This window comes from Aquila chrysaetos, chromosome 6, assembly GCF_900496995.4.
Source record: "Aquila chrysaetos chrysaetos chromosome 6, bAquChr1.4, whole genome shotgun sequence".
Taxonomy (NCBI): Eukaryota; Metazoa; Chordata; class Aves; order Accipitriformes; family Accipitridae; genus Aquila; species Aquila chrysaetos.
The window spans coordinates 46783784-46805906 of NC_044009.1; the positions used below are offsets into that span (position 1 = coordinate 46783784).

General features: G+C 40.2%; 1 protein-coding gene across 1 annotated transcript in view; it reads left to right on the forward strand.

The window, feature by feature from the left end:
* The window catches only part of THSD7B (thrombospondin type 1 domain containing 7B), a 549934-nt gene that overhangs the window by 187590 nt on the left and 340221 nt on the right, over positions 1-22123 (forward strand). Inside the window, exons 5-6 of the mRNA XM_030018353.2 lie at positions 9959-10055; positions 11505-11623. The gene's annotated coding sequence lies outside the window, so the exon portion shown is untranslated. The remainder of the gene's footprint in view (positions 1-9958; positions 10056-11504; positions 11624-22123) is intronic.

The following is a 22123-nucleotide window of genomic DNA, read 5'->3' on the forward strand; positions in this document are numbered from 1 at the left end:
TGCTTGCCCGTCATCCTTGAACCAAGATTTATACAGGAACTGATCTTTGTATCTTTAACATTTATTGGTATTAACAACACAGGAGTGTAACAAATAGCCAGACTCACCATTTTTGCAAGATATCGAAGATGTCAGGAATGATTTTTTTATTCTTTTTTTTCTTTCTTCTTGGAAGTCACAAGGTCATATATGAAATAATATTTGGGAAGAATATCAAGAAAGCTAGAAAAGCTGCTGCCTTTCCTATTGAGCTGTTTAGTGTGCTTTACTAATCAGTTACAGTGAAAGAAGCCAGGCGAATGAGAACACAATTACTTACACTAGATTTGCAGCACTAGATGTGTAACAGCTACACAGCTTAAGAAGCACCCAGCTGCCTCGTCTCGTCTCGGTCGGTGAATTCCCACCTGTGCTGTGGTTGTTCGTGCAATTGTTTGAGGCGGCAGCATAAATTAGAGCAATAAAATGATCTGGGTGAAGCAGGTTTTAGCCTGGATAATTTTATTGATCTGCACTGTGGCACCACAGGGGGGTGGCATCACTGGGAGGTGGCAGATTGAGATAGAAATGGGAATGAACAGTTGAGAGCAGAAGAGTAGAATCTTCTTAGATTAATTTTGGCATAGTCTTGGTATGTCCAGATGTGGCATAAATAATTAGTAGCACATGAACTAACTGTGTAACTTGTCTGTCATTGCCTCAACTGGTTTCCTATTTTATTGGTCCGTGTAGCTCAGAGTGAAAAAAAAATAGCAATTTGTCTCTAAATGGCATAATTGTTCACCATACCATTGCTTATGTATTAGAGTTAGCTTTAACAGCCTGATGGAGGAAGTGGTAGGAAAACCTGGGTGAGAAAGATTCAAAACCAGCGACAGCAACAGGAGGAGAGGAAGTACCTCAGAAAAATAAGGTACTGTAGAAAGCTGAATCTCAAAAGGAGTCGAGACCGATTGTCTGGCAGCAAAAAAGACAAGAAAAAACAAAATGTGAGATGCAATAAAAAACCAATGATGGTAAAAGTAAAACAAAATGGTTTTCTGACTTAAGATCAGTCATTTTATTGATTTTTAAAATAAAAGCTCTATTTTATTATGTGTGCCTGAATATACCAGCCAAAACCTAAAAACACAAATGCTCAAATAGCCTCAGGCAGCCCCCAGCCCCCTGGCCAATAACTCTTGTCTGGCTCATGCTGCAAGTGCAAGAGTGTGTGTACTCTGTTTGCAAGGTCATTTATCAACAAAATCCCAGAGAACTGCATGAAAAGGGTCAAGAATAAGCTCTTTTGGCTCTATACTAGGCAAATCACTGAACTTCTGTTAAAAATCAAAACAATTGCAAAAAATCAGGGAGAAAGTTTAAAAAGAGCCAGTCCAAAGACACACGATTACTACTCTGCATGTCTAGAAGCTGCAGCTTAAATTTTGTTCTGCAGCAGTTAAACACTAAGCTACCTCTGGTGCTCATTTTTATCTGATAGAGGTAATCCAGGGATAAAATCGCTTTTCAAACAAAGCCATGCCAAAGACCATGAAAGAAAAATAAAGACAGATGGCTCTCATTGGGGGTGTCTAGAAAAAAAATGAATCCCTTAATATGGTAATTTCTTTATATCTATGAATTGTATAATTCTATTGCCTTCAGTGCAATTACACCAACTTAGGCCTGTTAAGCATTTTGACCAGTGAGTCCAGCTCTGCACTGAATGAATCTTCCGATAACAAATGTGAGAGCTGTGATTCAATAACTTACGTTCTCTTTGATGCCGAAATGCTCCTAGCACATCTAGAAATGCAGGGTACTTGATCCTGCCAAACAGCACTTGCTTTTGCTGAGGAAGTTGCTGATGTAACTGCAGAAGGTGAGATGGATTAAGTCTGCAACAAGTGATCGCTTCAGCCCTCTGTAGGGAGGTGAGAAAGGCATCTGCAGGCACCGAGTCTCGCAGCACTGCTGAACTGTCTCCAGTCCAGCCCAGAGATGGGATTCACTATCTGCGTGTGGCTGCGGTATCTCTAATCTGATATGAACGTGATCACGATTTCACCTGTAACCAGTTATTGATTGAGAAAGGTGGAGTTATTGGACACCTGTGCTCATTTGGAGCAACTTCTGACCAGTGATGTGGTGGGTTAGGGTTGGAAGAGAATTTGGCCTGTAGTCGTTTGTTGATTGAGAGATGTGGAGTTAATCTCACAAATTGTTCTAGTGCCCTAGGACTGGCTCCTGTTTCCTGGCTGTCATTTTCATAGCAGTAGTCCTCTGTGGGAGTTGCATGAATACCTACAGAATGGTTGGAGACAGAGTGAAACAACCCCCTTTCTGCATTTTGAAGAGAAAGAACATTCAATACAATCCCTCTGAAGTTATTCTGTTGACCACTGGGGCTCTGTAGGTCACAAATTGAAAACTTCTGCATTTGGTCATGCACTGTAGTCTTTTAGTAGTCTTTTCAATTTGTTTTGGGGGTTCATATTCCTTGTGCTTATACATGAGTCTTATGTTGGTGTTGGACCACGTGCGGTATTTGAAGAGAATGGCAGAGAATCCAAATACCTTAATATTTCACTTCAGACTCTAAAATTAGCTTCATACATTTCATAAAAAGACCATTTGAAAGTTAGCCTTATGCTGAATGAAAACTGGATGTATTTTAAGTGAAAAGAATAATCTAATGATTGGGTTTATCAGAAATTCACATATAATTAGTGCAACAGTAGGTATTTATCGGTGTTTTAGCTTATGTAAAAAAAAAAAAGAAAAGAAAATTAAGAGGATTTCCAAAGATTGGAGAATTTTTCTTAATTTTAAGTGGTCCTTGTACTAAGAACTTACTAGAGCAGTCCTCAAATGTATGCAAAAGATCAAAATAAAACTAAAGACTCTTGAGTAGACTTAAGACATGACTCTGGATCACTGAGATTATTACTCGAGACCAGATTTTTTCGCTGTTAAATACTGAGGGCAATGCCCTAGGACCCCAGTGAGAGCTTGCTGTATTCAGTCTTCTTCCTGCTACTAATGGTCTGGGCATTGAGTCACAAAAAGGTACTCTGATATGGTAGTAAGTCATGATAGAAAATCCTACATGAACTTCTTATAAAAACAGAGATTGCATGCTTAAAAACTGAAGGCCTTCCTCAACTCAGATTGAAGCTCTGACTTCAAATGGAAATGGAGTAGAAATCTTTCCATGGGTTTCTGTTAGAACTGACATTTGACCAAAAGGGCTCTGGACGTAGCTAAAAGAAATCAGGCATTGCTTTCTGGCTGGTAGCAGAAAGAAGAAGTAAGTAAAAAAGAGTCATGGATGAAAGGGGAAAAAAGCTTCTTTCCATTTCACAAGATAGTAATATTTGTAGGTGTAACTACAGTATCCTTGAGTAAGAAGAATGGAAATGTTTCCTAGATAGTGCCTTAGACCTAAATTAAACTATGCTTTGCTCAGGGAACAAGTAAACTGAAACACTTTTTTCTTAACCATGGGCCATTTTGCTTGGCAAACTGCCTTGCTTTTCAAACAGTGAAACACTTGATAAAACTATTCTTTAGTCTGGTAGTGCTTCAATAAAATTAACCCATTAGTCAGATCAGACCGGGCTGTCAGTCTCCTGTGCAGTGATGTGACTGGCATTACCAGTTGACTGCCATCAGCCTCATCGCTTCTTCTGCTTCCACTATTCTGTATTACAAGAGAAAGTTAGCAATTGCAGTTATTTTTATGCTAGTGCAAAGGTAATATCTCAAAACGGATGCTTCTCCTGATATTTATTTTGCTTATCTGAAGCAAAATGTCCTACTGCGGAGCAGAGCAACCACTAGCTGTGTTTCTGCAACATGGATGAATGTGTCAGTCAAGATAATGACTATTCCAACACAATCTGCTCTCTTCATCTTGCTGTCCCCTTATTCCTTGACCTGCTATCATACCCACACCTGGAAAATTTAGGTCAGCCAGGCTCCTTTCAGGCAAAACAAACTGAGCAGCATGCTTCAGTAACAACCCCCACGCTAGTAGCAGGGAACGGGGCTCTGTTTCTTGCCGTGTGAGGAAGGTTCTCAAACTTTCCTGCCTCGTGAGTCATCGCGGAGAAGACCGGCATGAAAGGTTGCATGGCTCCCACACCCACACACCTCCAGCCTCTCTGGTACAGACTATCTGTTAATAGAGACACTGCATTAAAAGGACTAAACCTTCCCTCAGAGGATCAATTAGCAAACTTAAAATAGACTAAAGGAAGACAGAAGCCCTTGCAGAGCCCTTCTGCTAGGAAGCTCTCCTTCTGAGAGAAAAATACAGGAGTAAGCAAGTGCCCAACATGATGGAGAGCTTTCTGTCCTCATTCCCCTTTTAACACTTACTTCACTGTAATTACTGGAGTGTTACTGGTCGCAGCAATCCAGTTAGAGCTGCAGCAGTGCTTCTATTAACAATTTCTATTTCCAGGGCTTTTCAACTCAGCTGTAAATACTTGCTAACAGGTGCGGTTTGGCACACAAAGCCTTACTCAAGGCACAAGGTTCAGAATGATTTTTCTATGCAATCGTTCTAAATCTCTATATTTCATGATTACACAACAAAAATACAAGTTTTGCTGATCTAATACAACAGTTTCTATGTCTATGACTTTGAGTGAAGAGTTCAGATATAAAATCTAATCTAACCCTCGGGTCTGCCAGAACTACCTTATTATCCCTACCAATCAATTGGTAGCATCTTGGGAAATGCTAGTGTTTTGATAATTAAAAGTTAACAAGCAGCTGCGAATGAATACCGAAACCTTTTTGGTAAGTATAGCAAAGGCAGAAGGCTTCAAGTACCCCTGAAAATGTCCAACAAAGACTTCCTTATTTAGGAATTGATCTAAATAGCTGAATCTAGGTTGTAATTAGATAGCATTGCCCAATGCGTCTTTAAAATTTCCTGCTACATTATTTTTACTTGCTTACTCACATTATTGTCCTCCTACAATTGCCTTTAAGTGTTAAGTTTCTCAAAAATGTTAAATGTATTTTTCAACACACTTTGCTATCAGTAATTTGACACAAAGGACACAATGCTAAGATTTCATGAAATATCTTTGACTTCATCACATTTCATTATATAACGTTGCATGGAAGAGAAAAATTATAAAAACATCTCAGTCCAAAATATAGTTTGAATAAGTTGCAGATTTGTGTATGTTAAGCTGCCCTTATACAGCTTTGATTTGTGCAACCAGCACTTACTCAGCAGTTCAGTATAACTCTTATTGACCTTGGCAGCTGTCACATCGCTTGCTAGATTTTATGTCGCTGGAGGTGTCAATGTTCAGGGGAAAGATGTGCAGAATATGCGTGGTTTTATTTGCAGGCGGGAATGAGGTAGAACCAAAACTGCATTTCCAACAGCATTATTTCACAGATGACAGTCACAGGAGACCTGTGACCAACTTTAACCTTTTAATAGTATGCATAAATTAAGGCTACGAGAGAATACTGAGCTGCCAATTATAGAAGCTGTAGTTCTAGGGTCTTTGATTAGCATATTCTTCCCTACCTGCCCCATGACAAAAATGAAGACCAAAGGCTTTATGAAACGGAGAGCAGAAACTCATAGAAACTTATCTCCAAATAAATATAATGTGCAAAGTAGATAACTCAAGCTTCCATTAGCTACTAAATACCCAGAGTGAGAAGCTGGAACAGAATGAAGACTAACATTCCAGTTTCCTTTCTTCCCCAAACAAATACCTGATCCCTTTTTTTTTTGGCCTACAACCCCTCGTGCAGAATGCAATGTACTAAGTCTGAGATTGACCTTCCCCAAGGCAGTCAAGTTCATCCTGAATCCTTATCTGCATAATGGTTCTGCAATAAACAGATGTGGCTTAGCAGTATTTGTAATATAAAATATAATGCTTTCCAAATGTCTTGGATGTCCTCTCGAGAACGTCCCAGGGTAAGTTCAAATTTCAAGTTTGAATGCTGTTGTACCTCAAGGCTTTTTTTGGGAACATGCTTCTAGGTGGTATGTAAGATCCTCAGCGTCCACAGCCTGCTGGGAACTTTATGTGTTGAAAAGGTTGTTACTTTCCCAAACCGAGCTTTGCAGGTTGTGTCCCTTTCTGATGCCTGGAGCTGTGCGTGGGGGGTGCGGGGTGACCTGACCTCATGTGTTGACTCTTACCCCAGCCCCGCAAGACTTGCATGAGCAAGATCATTTATGCTTATAACAAGGCTTCATGGAACAAATATAAGAATGATGATCCCCATGGCTTGGGGGGGGGGGGGGGGGGGAATCCGGTGTGGACCATTGTAATCATCTCCATTTTTCTGGCATTTTTATCTGGGAGATGTATCGTATACTTCTTGTCTACTATTAGAGCACTTCATTTGCAGATGAGGCTTTGTGTCAGACTGCCTAGTTTATAAGTGCACGTTAGTACATGAATAAACTGCTTGAGGTGTGAGTGACTATATAGCTGCAACCTCCCGCTTATCCTGACTGTCTCCGGCTGCAGTTATGGTGTTTGGAATGAGGATGAGCTGCTAGAGTAAATGAGCACAGAATACCAGAGGGTTAAACTCCTTCACAAAAGTCTCCAGTAATGCAACCTCTGTTCTTTGCTATGCTGAATTTTTTTCTCTTTTTTTTTGCTGACATATTTTTCATTCTGTTGATCAATCTGACCTGCCAGTTCATGCAACCCACTACTGGGCATGAAATATGCCTGAGAAATGGATTGTGGATGTTGCCTACAGAAGTGGCCCACAGAAACGCCCTCAGCGCTAGCCGCTGGAGCATCGTGCCAGCTCCTCCAGTAACTCTTGGTGACAGATGTCACCTTTTTGGAATGGTCAAAGCCATCTGTGACACTTTTGTTTTGACCTTGTATTGATTAGCCCTTTGTTTTTTTAAGGTTCTAGCAAATAACAATGCTAATCCAGATAAACCAAGTCACAACTGAAGGTCAGCTTTATCTAGATGCCAGCCTCCAGCCACTTCCTGAGGGGAGCTCAAACAGTACCAGAGAGATTGCTTATGATTTTAGCATACTTTTATGAGGGACTTACTTATTAACATCATTCTCTAAATGCTGATTTCGATCACTGCGGTTAGTTGTGCATGATTTCCTGAAAGATGTAAAAACGCAACAATTCATTTAGAGATGGATAAATCAAAAAAGTTAAAAGCTGCAGACTGATTTCAGTCTGTGTTACAGCAGGCCATTTTTCTTGGATCCAGTGTTTAGGTAGTGTTTTTTAAGCAAGTATAGAATAAAAAGCAAAATAGCGTGAAAACACTGAAGTTGACACCATAAGAAGCCATGTATGGGTAGGTGCATGTGGGCCACTGATTTCTACTAGAGAGATAAAACTTAATAGTTCCACCCTGCATTATAGTTTTGTTATTTTTAATGGTGGATATTGACCTAGTTTTAGTGGCTGTGCTGTGAGAAGAAGTATCTAAACCCTGTCCCTGCAACCCCAAACATTTCTGTCTGTCATATCAAGGAGAGGGAACTGCAGACTGATACGGGGGGTTTGCACTATTTCATTGGAACTAAATTTTCATTGACCTTTGGCAGAAAAGTCTATTTAACTACATCGTGGTCTTTTACTTCCTGGAGAGTTGGAAATCATAGTTAGTGAGTGTATATTGAGGTGAGAAACCCTGGTGCCCTTTTCTTGGAAACATGCTACCCTTTCTCCTTAATGTTACAGGGTGGCTATTAGGAGAAGCTCACCAGCACTACAGAAATGAAGAGCAAAGTGGTTGTTCTCTCCCTTGGTCTCTTCTGGGCAAGAAATTTTCAGATTAATCCTAGTTTTAGGATGGGTTTTTTGCCCTTTTTTTTTTTTTTTAAATCACAAAGAAAAGTATTAAATCACATTCCCTAAGACCAAAATATACAAGCTTATAAAAGTTTTAGGATGTAGAGTTGGCTGAACTCACGGACTTCGGTTGCCTAGTGTTAGTTACCATGTTTAAACATTATGGCTTGGGATGCTTTTCTGCCCTTCTACTATATGAATGATGCCACTTCTACCCTCTCTGAACTCCTATATGGATTCCTTGGATATTCAAAGCCATGAAAAACAGAGTGGGAAATACTTTAAACCTTACAAGATTTGCCATGGCTTGTTCTAAGACAAGCACTTTTCCATTCAATATCGTACATTGCTTTATGTTGAAGGTGTACACCAGACACTCAATCAGCAACGTCCACTACAGCTGCTGAGTCAACAAAGTATAGAAGCAGAGGGCGGCTGTGTCATACTAAATAGTTTTCTTTGCAGATCCTTTCCTTCCTGAGTCTCTTTGTACCCCTGATCTTATCGATGTTATTGGCTCTACTAATTTAGCAGTCTTTTGGGCTGATGATCGTAATTATAACACACAGCACAGCTTGAGTAAACAGGTCCATTGTGGACCTCACATTTTTGGCTGTCCAATGGCAAATAAACATACTTTGGGCAAGTAGTGCTTCTTTAATGCCTTTCACTGGTTGCTACAAAACCCTGAAGAGCTATTGCAGTATTATGGAGAAACAGGGAGTTGTTCTATATTAAGTTCAGCTCCATATATTTTTGCATGTAGCTCTAAAATTATTGTAAGACTGAGTTCTTTGGAAGCAGATGGACATTGACAGGATTCACGATAATTTTTATCGTGCCTACCTAACTACAATCTTTTTATTGTTACTAATGAGGTAAATATTTATGCTTGATTTTTCTTTGACAACTATCTCAGAGTAGCTGTGTCATACAGTTGGCAGAGTATATTTTAAATTAAGATGTTTGTTTTAAAGTTCAGTGGTAAAATATAACTGCAGTGCAGAAAGTTGCATATATTATAGACAGTAATTGGAAATAATTATAAAATTCTGTGCTAGAAAATTGTGATGAAAGAACACTTAGATGAATGACAAATGAGCTGTTCAAAGTTCAGGTGATGTCAAAGGTAAGACTGTGTGGGCAAGGTTAATTCTCTTCCTTTGTGCACATGCACTGCAAGTATTAATGATCCCCTCCTTGCACCTTGAAAGTCTTCTGCTGCAATCAGTGGGCAAAGCCCACACTCATTATTTTATGCCTACCCTTGAAGGAATAAAACCCAATACTATTAATTGCACCTGTGTGTTGCAGTGTGCTCTGGTGCAGATTCTGTTCATACCCCAATGTGACAACAGAAGCTGGACAATAACCAAAATCCCTTATTTTTGTCCTTATATATTCCTGTCCCAGTCACTCTTTCCTTAATTTAGCTGGAAGGTAGAATAAGTAATTCTGCTTTGCAAAATAAATGTGACTTCAAAGGGTTTGTGTTTTCCCTTTCTGGCATGACATCGCAGCCCCCTGCCCCGGAGCAGTTTGCTGGCGGTGGCCGAGGCACTCGCCGGGGTGAAGCCCTTGCTCCTGGGCAGCTGATCTGCGACCGCCCAGGCGAGGGGGATGGCCACCAGCTGCTGCCTGCTCTGGCAGGTGGCTAAAGTTTTGATGACAAAACCCACCTCGGGTCCAGGAATTCAAGCTTTTAGCATTCCTGATGAAGCCCACAGGGATTTTACAGAATTAGACAAATTTCTCTCCTAAATTATCCTTTTAATTCATTTAAAAATAACGTGCAGTCGGTTCTGAAGTAGGACAGGTACTTGAAGGTAAGTATTGAAGAGGAATTTAGTGGTCCAATATATGTCTTCAGGATGCAGTGAGGAGGAGTGATCAGTGTTGGGAAACAACTGATGTGATCAGTTTTAGCAGCATATTTTTCTGTCAGTTTTATCCGTGCAGCTCTTTGGATAAAATAGATTTAGTGGGAGTTCTGGGCATACCATGATTCATCTGGCTAGAGCACTTAAACATGTCTCAACAATTTGTTTTTACTCTAAACAGTATTTAAACTCAATCTTTCAAGTAGGTACAGACATTATTTGTATATTATTTAATCCTGTGCAAAAATTTCTTCCAGTTTACTTCTAGCTATGATACCAAAATCAGGCTGCTGCCAGAACGTCAAGTGCTGTTTGATCTACTATGGCTTTATTGGATGAAGATTATACTGTAAGGTAGGTCTACTATGGTGGAAAGCCTTTTTTACCTGTAGACAAATATTTAGTATCTGAACTCACTTGTAAAGCTCACTTTACAAGAGAGATGCTTCAGAGAAAAATGTTATCACCCCTAACGTGACTTTACATGCAAGTAAAGTGCTGAAGTGGAGACTCTCTCTAAGAAAACAAATAGAAATAAATTATCGCTATCTCTAACATTTTCTCTTGGATGTGATCATAAGACAGGCTTCAAGCTGGGAAAGTGCATTTCTAGCCAATCCTGCTCTTGTTTTATTGGGATACAACTGTTGAGTTTTTGCCACTGCCGAAGCCTGCAATTAGGTCAGAGTGATTTTCAGTCTCCTAGGCCTTCACTTGATTTGTGGACTGTCATGGTACAGTCTGAAATGTAACAAACTGATTAACTATAAGGAATTTTGGGGCCACAGTATGCTTTATATTTTCCAGTTAACCTTTTACTAAGTGCGAATCTACTTTTGGGATGATAGACCTTGATTAATTATTAGCTCTTATTGATCACTATAGTTAAAGAAAGTCTGAGGTATAATTCCTTTTTTTTTTTTTTTTGGCCAACTACCCTGTCTTTGTGAGCTAACGTTTTCCAGAAGAAGAATCTGTGCAATCATGACATATATAGGAGCAAAAAGAAGAAGTTTTTAAAGAAAGTCCTGCTGTGGCATTATCTCCTCCTCTCTCTTCCACTGCGGAAGACAGCAGCTGAATTTGCACTCTGTCAGAATGCTGAGAAGTCAGGCTCTTTCGTATGACCCACCACCATTTCCAGAATTGTCTGAAGGGCAGAAGCTGATTTTTTTTTTTCCCCTCCTTTTACCTGGATGACAGGATGCAGACAGCCCAGTACAGATGTAGTTTTTTTGTGGAGAGTTTCCCAGGCAGCAAGGTATGCTGTCTGTTTTTAGCCTTACCTTCTGTTTGCATTCCTCCATGTTTCAAACGAGCAATGCGTGCCGAAGTTAGGAGTGGCAGAGAAGCTACCCGATATAAATGAGGTTTCCTCTCTCCTTTCTTTCCTGCCTGGAAAGATCTAAGTGTGAAGGATCATCTTTGTTTTTATGGGACAAGGTGTGCCTGGTTGTTCTGCAGGATTATTTATGAAGTGAATGCCAACAGGGGAGTTAGCTCTCTGAGGATCAGTGTTCAGGCCTGAGCTACTACCTTCGGCACAGTAATAATATCACTGTCAAAAAGTGGAGTTTTTTTCCGTTCAACCTACAAATTTCTAATAGCATATCTTTTCTATTACTTAAATATTTGTATGCCTATAACTCAGCCAGCGCACTATGCAATCTTCTTCAGCATTAGGTCCTTAAATGCTTGGCAGTTCAACTTTAAGTGCATGCATCGAAACATTTTCATAGAGGGAAGGAAGGCTTCTGAATATTATAGCTGTGTTGAATCTGTAGTAGCCATTACTCATTGCAGGGAAGTCCTCGGATGCTGTTGAATACAGTTCAAGGAAGAGTTCCCAGAATTATTGATATTCAGGCCAATAAATGTCTGGCATTTACCACTTGAGAGGATGGTCACTCTTCACCTTCCAGGTATGTTGCAGCTAAAATCCTTGTGCAACCACTGCTCACAGAGCAGATAATCGAATCACGTTAACGTCAAAGGTATCATTCACATAAGGAAATGGGATTTAGTGCAAGATTTATAAATGTGCTATAATTAGACCATTAATTGTGTCATCTTTTTGGCACAGAAGTTGAAATTGCCTGTTTCTATAAGTATACATTATTTCACAGTTTCATTTTAACAATTGTTTTGCCTCAAACTGAGGTTGTTTGACATATGCAATGCTGGTGATGTAGAAATAAGGCCAATCTAAGAAGACATGGATTGGGCATGTTAGTTAATTGCCAGATGTCTTTTCCTTCCTTATTGCAAAGAAATATTTTTTACAATTATTAAAATTGTGTGTTTCTACTGGCTAACAGATTTACTGGATGCCAAATGGATATTAGATCTATTTCCTATTAAATGAAGAAGAATGAATCTGAGTATACAATGAGACTAGTGAGCAGCAGTGCTTATTTTTAGGTTATACTTTTAAAGCTAAACACTATCTTTAAGTCCAAGAGGAAGGTGCCATTTCTTTCATTACATTTTTACACTTGATTTCTTTTGGCAGGTTAAGACAGCAACTTTACATGAAATGGGTGATTGGTTGGGAGATTGTGAATCCTGGTTTCCAGGTTATTTCATTTCTAATAAATCATCTACAGAAAAAGTGGTCTTCTGAAGTTGTCTCATTAGTCTTCATTTTTTCCATCTTTTCTTGATTTGCTTTTAAAAAGACTCTGCGTTAAATAACCACCATCCTTCTATTCAAATTCATGGGTGCAACTAACCCCTCAAAACGAGCGAATGACCACTCTTAACCACTGCCATGGTTAAGAATTTAGCTTTCACTATGAATGTAACACTGAAATCCTTGTTTCTAAGCCTGGAGATGGGTTCCCTTTCTGGCTCCCTAGGAATCCAGGGAGTTCATCCCTGGGTGTGCAGAGGTCCTAACCTGTGTGCTAGCCGCTGCAGCCAGACCTACAGTGATCCCAGGCTGTGAAATGTTTTCTGGTGCTTGTCAGATCTGGAAATAATTTACTGTGCCGGGGGTCAAAATGCCTTCTCACTGCCACTGTGGTTGTGAGCACAAATGAAACTTTAAAATACCTTGGTTCTGCTTTGCTCAGTAAAGGCAGTGGACTTCCAGCTACTTAGGACCTAACCCAGTGGGCTTGCCATTTATATACCCATGTAGGGTTTTTTTTAATTTTGTTCCTGTTGCTGCTAGGAATCAAATATTTAATCATTTACAAGGATTCTTTTCAGATTTCTTGATGGGTGAGAAGACAACAGTCAAATTATGGGCACTTGCTGGCAATCATATGGACTTGATCTGCCTGCTAAGAGGAGCATGAGTGAATTTAGAGTAACTTTTAACAACACAGGAAAAAAATTCTTTTTTGGTCCTCTACAAATGAAACTCTGCTAGTGTCTGGGGATTAAGTTAAACTGAATAGCTTGTGAGTTCTTCTTCCCATTCCCTTTCTTCTCACCGTGTTTTCTCTTGAGAATGACAGAATGAAAACCGCATGTGAGTCTCAGATTTTCTCTAAAACTTCAATCCATTTAAGCCAGGCTGCCCTTTTTAGGAGTTAGGGAGGCACTGAGTTTCCTCTGATTTATTTTCATTTGGGGTCATGTAATTCTAGATACAAAACTAAAAAGAAAAAAGTTTTGAATTCATTAGACACTCTTGTATTATATTCAGAAATAACATAAAGTGGAAAAGAAGTTGGTGGCTTGTTGTGATTCACCTGTTTCATAGTGCAATAGTGTAGCATCTCATTTGCTATTGCTTTTACTCCCTTGCCATGGTAGAGCAAGTCCAGCAATCCATAGCTGGTTACAGGATGTCAGAGATGACCAACAGAAGACACAGAATGGGGGAGGCTGCTCTAAAACTTGTCTGGCTGTTATTTGGAGTGTTTGAAGGTATAAAAACAAGTTTGGAGCTTTCTGCAATTGCTGGCAACCTGAAGCGTTAGATGGGAAAAGTATTTGTCACGGAACACCTTTTTTTTAACTGAATCAATACCTCAAAACATACAAAATTGGTTTTGAAGGATTTCTGAAGATCAGGCATGTGTCTAGGGGAGTCTCTTCGCTGGGTAAAAAACTGGCTGGATGGACGAGCCCAGAGGGTTGTGGTGAACGGAGTTAAATCCACTTGGCGGCTGGTCACAAGTGGTGTTCCCCAGGGCTCCGTTTTGGGGCCAGTTCTCTTTAATAGCTTTATCAATGATCTGGATGGGGGCATCGAGTGTACCCTCAGTAAGTTCGCAGACAACACCACGTTGTGTGGGAGCGTTGATCTGCTGGAGGGTAGAAGGCTCTACAGAGGGATCTGGACAGGCTGGATCGAGGCCATTTGTATGAGGTTCAACAAGGCTAATTGTTGGGTCCTGCACTTGGGTCACAACAACCCCATGCAGCGCTACAGGCTTGGGGAAGAGTGGCTGGAAAGCTGCCCGGCAGAGAAAGACCTGGGGGTGCTGGTCGGCAGCCGGCTGAATATGAGCCAGCGGTGTGCCCAGGTGGCCAAGAAGGCCAATGGCTTCCTGGCCTGTATCAGAAATAGTGTGGCCAGCAGGACTAGGATAAGTGATCATCCCCCTGTACTCAGCACTGGTGAGGCCGCACCTCGAGTCCTGTGTTCAGTTTTGGGCCCCTCACTACAAGGAAGACACTGAGGTGCTGGAGCGTGTCCAGAGAAGGGCAACCAAGGTGGTGAGGGGCCTGGAGCACAAGTCTGATGAGGAGCGGCTGAGGGACCTGGGGTTGTTTAGCCTGGAGAAAAGGAGGCTGAGGGGAGACCTGATCGCTCTCTACAGCTACCTGAAAGGAGGTTGTAGCGAGGTGGGTGTTGGTCTCTTCTGTCAAGTGACTAGTGATAGGACGAGAGGCAATAGCCTCAAGTTGCGCCAGGGGAGGTTTAGATTGGATATTAGGAAAAATTTCTTCACCAAAAGGGTTATCAAGCACTGGAACAGGCTGCCCAGGGAAGTGGTTGAGTCGCCATCCCTGGAGGTATTCAAAAAGCGCGTAGACAAGGCACTTCAGGACATGGTTTCGTGGGCATGGTTGACGGTTGGACTTGATGATCTTAAAGGTCTTTTCCAACCTAAATGATTCTATGATTCTATGAGTCATGGAGGCATGCAGTCACCTACAGAAAATGTCTGATGGTGAAGAAAGCCATTACTTCTCCACAGCAGCTGGGAACAAGCCACCATGTCAGTTTTCCTTTGGTGACTTTTATGAGCAATTATTCTATTCCAGGTATGAAATTCCTCATCAGTTGCTACTGAGAATTAATTATATAGTAAAGTTTCTCTTGTTCATGTTTGAGTGAATGGTAGTATTGACCCTGTTCTCTATTGATAGATGAAACTTTTTACAGCTTTGGTTTGAGCATAAAAGGCAGGTTCTAGGTGTTCCTCCTCCTTTAAAATGCTGGGATCAGATCCACTGCTGATGATCCACCCAGGCACATGGTATTAGAGTTGTGCTATGCCCTTCCATGTCCTGGAAGTGCATGAGGGTTTAAATGCATTTATCTACCTCATGTAAAGCAGACTGGCACCAGTAGCATTGGTTAACCTCTTCAGCTGCTTTGCCCAATGCACACAGCTGCACTTTGATCTGGCGGGTCTTTGTTCAGAAACTACCTTAGTCTGTGTGTTGCAAATATCATTTAGCTACAGAACAGGGATTACCAATCAGTGAGGTTTATTACCTCACCTACTCAGTAAAGGTAAATGCAGAAGTACAGAAAAAAAGGTGAGGAAATGTATTGTTTCCCCACTTCTTTACACCCAGTTAAAATATTTCTGTATTGAATCTTGTATTAAATGTTGTTTAAATCATCTTTTAGTTGTGTAAATTTTCCTAGTAATGAGTTTTAGAAGGTTGTAGAGAGACTGCAGAAAGCAACTGTTTTGCCCTTCAGACTGTTGAAGAAAGGCTCGTGCTGCATAAATGGGAGGGGGAATTAAGCCATTTCCTGGAGCTGATCACAAAGAAATGAAGTTGCTTGTGTATGATATGGCTTACCTACCTGTTCTGCAAAATGAAACCTTAAGTTCGGAAGAAGCTTCCTCCAAGACAAGCCAGTGAAATCCTTACACCTTACACAGAGTGTTTCAGTTATCAGCTACAGCTAAGAGTTACATGAAACTAGTGTATTAGGTCTTCTTCTGCTACTCCCTCTTACTTGGTCCAGCATTTTTATAAAAAGCAGCAATAGTTGCAACCTTGAGGCATGGTGACCTCCTACAGTGGAGACTCTAGACAGTTCAAGAAAATGGATGACTGAATACAGCACAGTCTTTATTATGAAAGCTTTTTTTTTTTTATTTTAAGGTGGGAGAGTGTGCCAAAGAAGTAGTGGGAGAAAAATCTCCATCAGTTTGGACCTTTGAAAGAAGGATAAATCTTTTTCACTTGGGGTAGTGTCTGCTTGTATTTCCTGGTTCTTAACACACTGTCTTACTGGATCAGACCAGTGGTCTGTCTGGTATCCTGTCTTTGCTGGTGGCAATGGAGATGCTATCCAGGGAGAGCATGAGAGCCCTCCCCTCCTGCATGCCCATTCCTCTCCTAATTCCCCAGAATCATTGAATTAGGAATGTTAGAGCATGATTTTTAACTGAAAGTAGATTATTCTAAAATAAAATATGACTTACTTTAATTAATATTGCATTAATATTTGCAATGCCATCCATTTCCCCCCCAGATTAAATAAAATCTGTTCACATCAGAATTGTAAATATTAAGGTTTTGGGATGACTTATGCAAAAGTGACGACTTTTTGTCTCTTAACATTTACCATTAGTGATCACTCACAGTCACTTGATTTAAGTATATCTTTATATTAACTGTTGTCAACAAGGGCTTTGTATTCTGAAAGCTATCATATTGTAGGTGGTATGTTAGGTGAAAGCTGTCACCTATCATATAGGTGGGAGATATGAGTTCTGTTGACTCTCAGGATCATGCTGCAAAGCTTATAGACCTATCCTAAATCAGGAGAAACCCAAGTTGTAGGTAGTTTTATGTTATTTTTAGTTGGCACAGGTTCAACTAGTGAATTACCATTAGTCGTCATTGGCTCACTGATGAATTCATGTCCTTTTAAATTATTTTTGAATGTGTGCCTACAGGCTCTAACAGGCTCCTTGAAGTAATATAAATGAATAAATCAGCGATAGGTATCCACAAAACTATTACGCCGGGGAGTGTAAATGGTTTAGTAAGGAAGCACTTATTTAATATTAAATATTTGTCTTAAGCTTCTTACACCTTCTGTACAACTAACTCTTTAGCTGCTGTTAAAATGCTTATTTTTATGTGTGGTAGACAAGGCACAAAAAGTATCTGTGTGAAAGCTGAGGGGTTTGTAGAGAAGAACTTGCGAGCTTTGTGAGTTAAAAATGAAATTTGGGGTAGGAAACAAATAGAGACATTTTATTCATGGTTGCTGCTAGGGGTTTTTTGGTGGTTTTTTTGTGTGTTTTTTTTTTTTTTTAATCTGAGTGGTTGGGAGAAAAATGACATGATGACAGTTAATTATAACTAATCCTGCAGCACTTCAACACAGACTAATATAAAGTTCAGAGACTTCCACCAGCAGTTAGTTATGTCGTTAGGAAGCAATGAGACTTGGCCTAAAATAGTTGTATTGTTTCTTGGCATCTGAAAAACCCACCACATTGCTTAGTAAATACATCTGATATGGTGCTGAAAACCAAGGCTATAGCAAAAGAAGGGATATTTCAGCATATGTATGTAGGTCCTAAGACTACAAAGTGTCTTTTAAAAATATTTTTGTTAAAAAAAAACACCACCAGAAATGCCACTCAAAAATAAAACTTAGGTGTTAGTAAGACCATGGTTCAAGTAACCTGTTTCAGCTTCTTTTATGTGTATCCAGGGTGGAAAATAAATCACTACAGAGCAGAGAAAGAGGTAACTAGATGAGGATTTCAGAGGGAGGAAAACATTTTTAAAGTTAGTAACCGTTGCCTTGATCAGTTAGTAATATTAAGGAACGCTACAGCACATGGTCATTGCCTTTAGACAGGTTTGGGTCTGTTACTCCCCATCCTGCTGATGCTCCTGGGTGTGCTGCACAGGATGGCTTTGTGAATTATTAAAGTGGGAAAAAGTGTCAATGACTTGCTTCACAGATTACCTGATTTGTGAAATGACACCGATCTGGAGCCTTAACAGGAGAAATGTGGCAGAGAAGAGAGGAACAGATAGACTGAACAAATTCCTAAGTGTGGTTAGGAGGCTGCAAATACAAGTGCATGGGCTGTAATACATTTCTCTGGCAGGACAGCCTCGGTAGCAAAGTGATGTGCCTAGTAAGCAAGGCTTCAGCAGAAATGAACCTAAGCACCTGGCTTGACTGGAAGTGTCAGACAAATTCACTATCACCCTTAAATACAGAAGAAGAAAAAAGTAGGGGATGATTTTAAAACGTTTAAATCTTCTTTAAAAAAATGCAACAAAAATAGTTTCAAACTTGATTTGTGGCTGTTCTTGAACTTTAGTTTAGCTCTTTTCTACACATATCCCACTTACATAGATGTGAATGATGTTTGAATTGAATCCTTACTATTGGAAACTGGTTAAATTTAGTATGTCATTTTATATTCAAAACCACAAAAAGGTGCAATTTTAGAAAGTTATGAAAAGCTTGATAAGGTGATGGAAAATTGTGTATAATGCATTTATTTTGTCTGTGTGTATAGACAGATAGGACATATAGTCAGGGATTCCTAAATGATTTGCAAAGGTACACAAGGTGCGTACAAATTCTGAAGAGTGCTGTGATGTTTAGGCACTAAACAGGGAGTCCCTGGAAAAGGAGAGAGTCCTGGTATGAAGGCCCTTAGCTGAGTTGAACATCCCTCTCATCTTTGGTTCTTTAGGCAAAAAGTGATGACTGCTTTTTAGTGCAAGAGAGAACAGAGAAATCTTCTGAACAATGTGGATGGATATTAAGCTGTTGACTGAATTTCTGTTCATTCTTTCATCCTCTTTCTGTTCTGGAATTTTAAATTCTTTTTTTTTGGTCTTAAATATTGCAGCCATCTATAGTGTGAACGCTTTCCTATTTCATGTTGACAGGGAATTTAATAACAGTTCATTTAAATAATAAATTGTAGCAAGGTCTTCTGTAGTATTATTAAGGCAGATTTTTTTCTAGTGTTAGGAATACTGATGTGTACTGGCTTTGTAAAATATTCACAAGATAAAGACAGCCAAATCCAGTAAAGTATGGCAGCAAGTGAAAGCTGTTCATCTTGAGTGTGGCTGGGTCAAACCAGATTTCCGCAGACAGCTGTCTACATGCAAAAACTTCTTACCGCCACTGACATCTTTGGAGGCACCCTTAATCTCTTGCATGGATGCTCAGAAGTATGTGACAGGGTTCAACCGCCTTGAGGCAAAGCCCTTCTTGGGAATCTCCTATGATGGTGTGTATCTGCAGAGCCCCAAGGTGTGACTAAGGATGATAGGCAAGAACTAAGCAGCATGTTAAAAATAGCAAGTCAATTTAATGTCAGCATCAGAATGCCATTATTGATTGTGTTGAGCAAATCCCTTACCTTGTATTTAACACTTAATTAAAGCAGTGGAACAGAAGCACTAAAAAAGAGCAAAAAAACCCAAAGCAAAACCAAAATTATAAGAGAGTATCTTGATTTTTAGTTTTCTGTTCCATAGTCATCGATGGATTTCAAATCTAATAATTAGTCACTAGCGTGAGCCTTCTTTATCTCTTATTATCACTTTTGCTACTAAATAAGTAGTGTCTCGGGACACAAAAACCTTAACTCTTGACATATTCCCCATCTGCTAAATTATTGCCAGTTACCATTTGCAGGGAAGCCCTTCTTCGAGTAGATACTTGCTGCTCTTTCTGTAAAGCAAGACTCCAATCAGGAAAGGTTAATAGCCTGTGAAGTGCCTCTGTTGAAGCTTTTCTTGCCCTGCCATGGCTGGTGAATAGGTGGCAGATGCAGTGCTTCATGCTGCACCTTACTCATGTTTTTCTTTTAACCGGCACGCCATGGTACTTAAAAAGGACTTTCCCTTACACACCAATATAACTGTCGTGTTTCCTTGAACGTTAACAAGGGTATCACGTTTTTAAACTCCAGGGGCGCTAGCCAAGAAGATAATTGGTCTTTTGCAGTAGTTCTGGTCTGTGCTGTAATTTGTACTGATTATTTATTTGATAAATATTCCTCCCTCTTCAACCCATCATTGATGTCAAAAGGTCTGATCCTGCATTCTCAAAAAAAAATGCTGAAGATGATCTTGAAATTTGAACGAGACAAATGATTCTGGGGTTGGTGAAAATGAAAAAAGCCCTTGGAAAGATAAAGTCCGTAGGAGGCAGATAGTGTTTTCTGATCTTCATGTACCAGTGCTGATACAGTTGTCTCAGCAGATGTGCAGACAAAGAATATGTCCCAAAAGGATCTAGAGTGCAAATAGTTAATGGTCTCCTTTCGTGGAAGGAATGTAGGTCGTTGGTTCTTAAGTCCAAATGATAATGTATTATAATTATTTTATAACAACCAGTGATTTTCTATGCAAATCCACCCTCCCTGACTGCATATGGAGTGCGAATAATGTAAATGTTCAAATGTTTTTTTCCCTTTGGTAGAAGTTAACTTTCACTTGGAAAGATTTTCAATGTGTAAAACGTTAAGGGACAGCTCTGGCCACACGGCTGTTGTTTGTCACGGTGCTTGCTAGGTACAGAAAGCCTTGGGTCGCTGACATCTCTGCAAAAGAAGCTGGCCAAGGCCAGCCAGCCATGGAGGAAATACTCTACTTTCACTCCCATTATCAGAAGAGCTCTTTGATTGCTCTGTTTTGTTTTGTTTTGTTTTTTTCCCCTGTGTTATATGCAACAGCTATAATCCCCCGTGGTACAGTACACAGTGGGGAGTGGGAACAGGAGGGATGAGCGAAAGCGAGTCTCCACAAGATGGCTAGGGAGGCCCTGGGTGATGCAGTGGGGTTAAATCTCCACTGACATTTAGGTCCGATTTGCAATTTACACCCTCCGCTACCTGTGCCTTGAAATGTGCTGTATCATAAAGTCATGCCGTGTGTCCCTTAGGAAACACTTGCCACCTTTCCTGGGACACAAAGAGCAGAACTTGGGTGGAGAAGAATAGGAAGGGACAGATGGCTTGTGGAGAAGAAGGGGCTGGTGTGCTGATCAACCTCTGCATGTCCAGCGAACTCCATGCCGCAGGGAGGATTGATTTCGGATCCTGGTTCGGCAGTTATTTCAGGTTTGGGCAGGGATGCACGCTCGGATTTGGGGTATTGTACTCACTAGTGGGTGGTGGGTTTGGACCCAACATTAAGACCGGCTGTAACTATTCACAGAGGTGTGCTCTAACTCGAATGTTAGTAGAGATAAATATCCTGCCTGTGCATTTCTTCTGTTACTAAAGAAGTCATCACCTAAGGATATGTTCACAACAGGACTGCCATCAATTATGCTGGTGTCTTGATAACTCCATAATTAAAAATAAATTATGTTTGGTCCTTAATAGGACTAGTATTAAACTGAATGCCTGTTTAATCTCTGTTAAGTCTGCCACAAAGAAATGACACCATGAGAAGTGTGAATGAATGATATCCCTTTTCCCCCCTCCCTGTTTCTAATTACACATGATGGCACTTGCAGTGTCCCTTGTGAATGCACAAAATTGGTGCAGCAGGGGAAATGCAAGCTTCCGTATGCTGCAGTCTGTTCATTAGCATCGATTTCTGAGGCACTGCCCCTAAGGATGAGAGGATAATTCCTTTTTTCAGGTTCTCATGATCCCAGCTTATAATAGACTATTAAAAACAACTTCTAAACCTCCGTGCAAGTTCTGGAACAATGAGAGATTCAGGAAACTCCTCGTAACCCACCTTTCCATGGAGCATTAAAGCCCAACTAACCACACCTACTTTATGCCTGTCCTGTATGTACCACTTATCTAAAGCTGTGCCTTTCGGCTGCAAATCCATTGTGGCAGGCATTCATTATCTGCTTGGCTTTCTGCTGCTTTTCTATGCTGCCATTGACTTCAATATGAAAGCTGGTACTACGACAGTAAAAATGCCATAATTCATATATGGAAAAAGCTGTCATTTGTTTGCAGTTATAATATCCTAGTAAAGATGACATAGTTCATATTTTTCTCCCCCCCCCCCCCCCCCCCCCCCCCCTCTTTTTTTTGTTTCTCCTGAGTTGTAGTAGCTTTTGTGCTATGGTGTAACACCATCACTACCACCATGCTTACAAAGTCTTCACTGTAACAAAAGATAGAAACCAGATCAATTAATTCATCTAAGTGGCTTTGATCTGATTTGTACAGTGCCTTTTCTTAGCTTTAGGCACAGGAATAAATACTGAGTATTAGTGAAAAGTGTTCAGATTTCCTGAA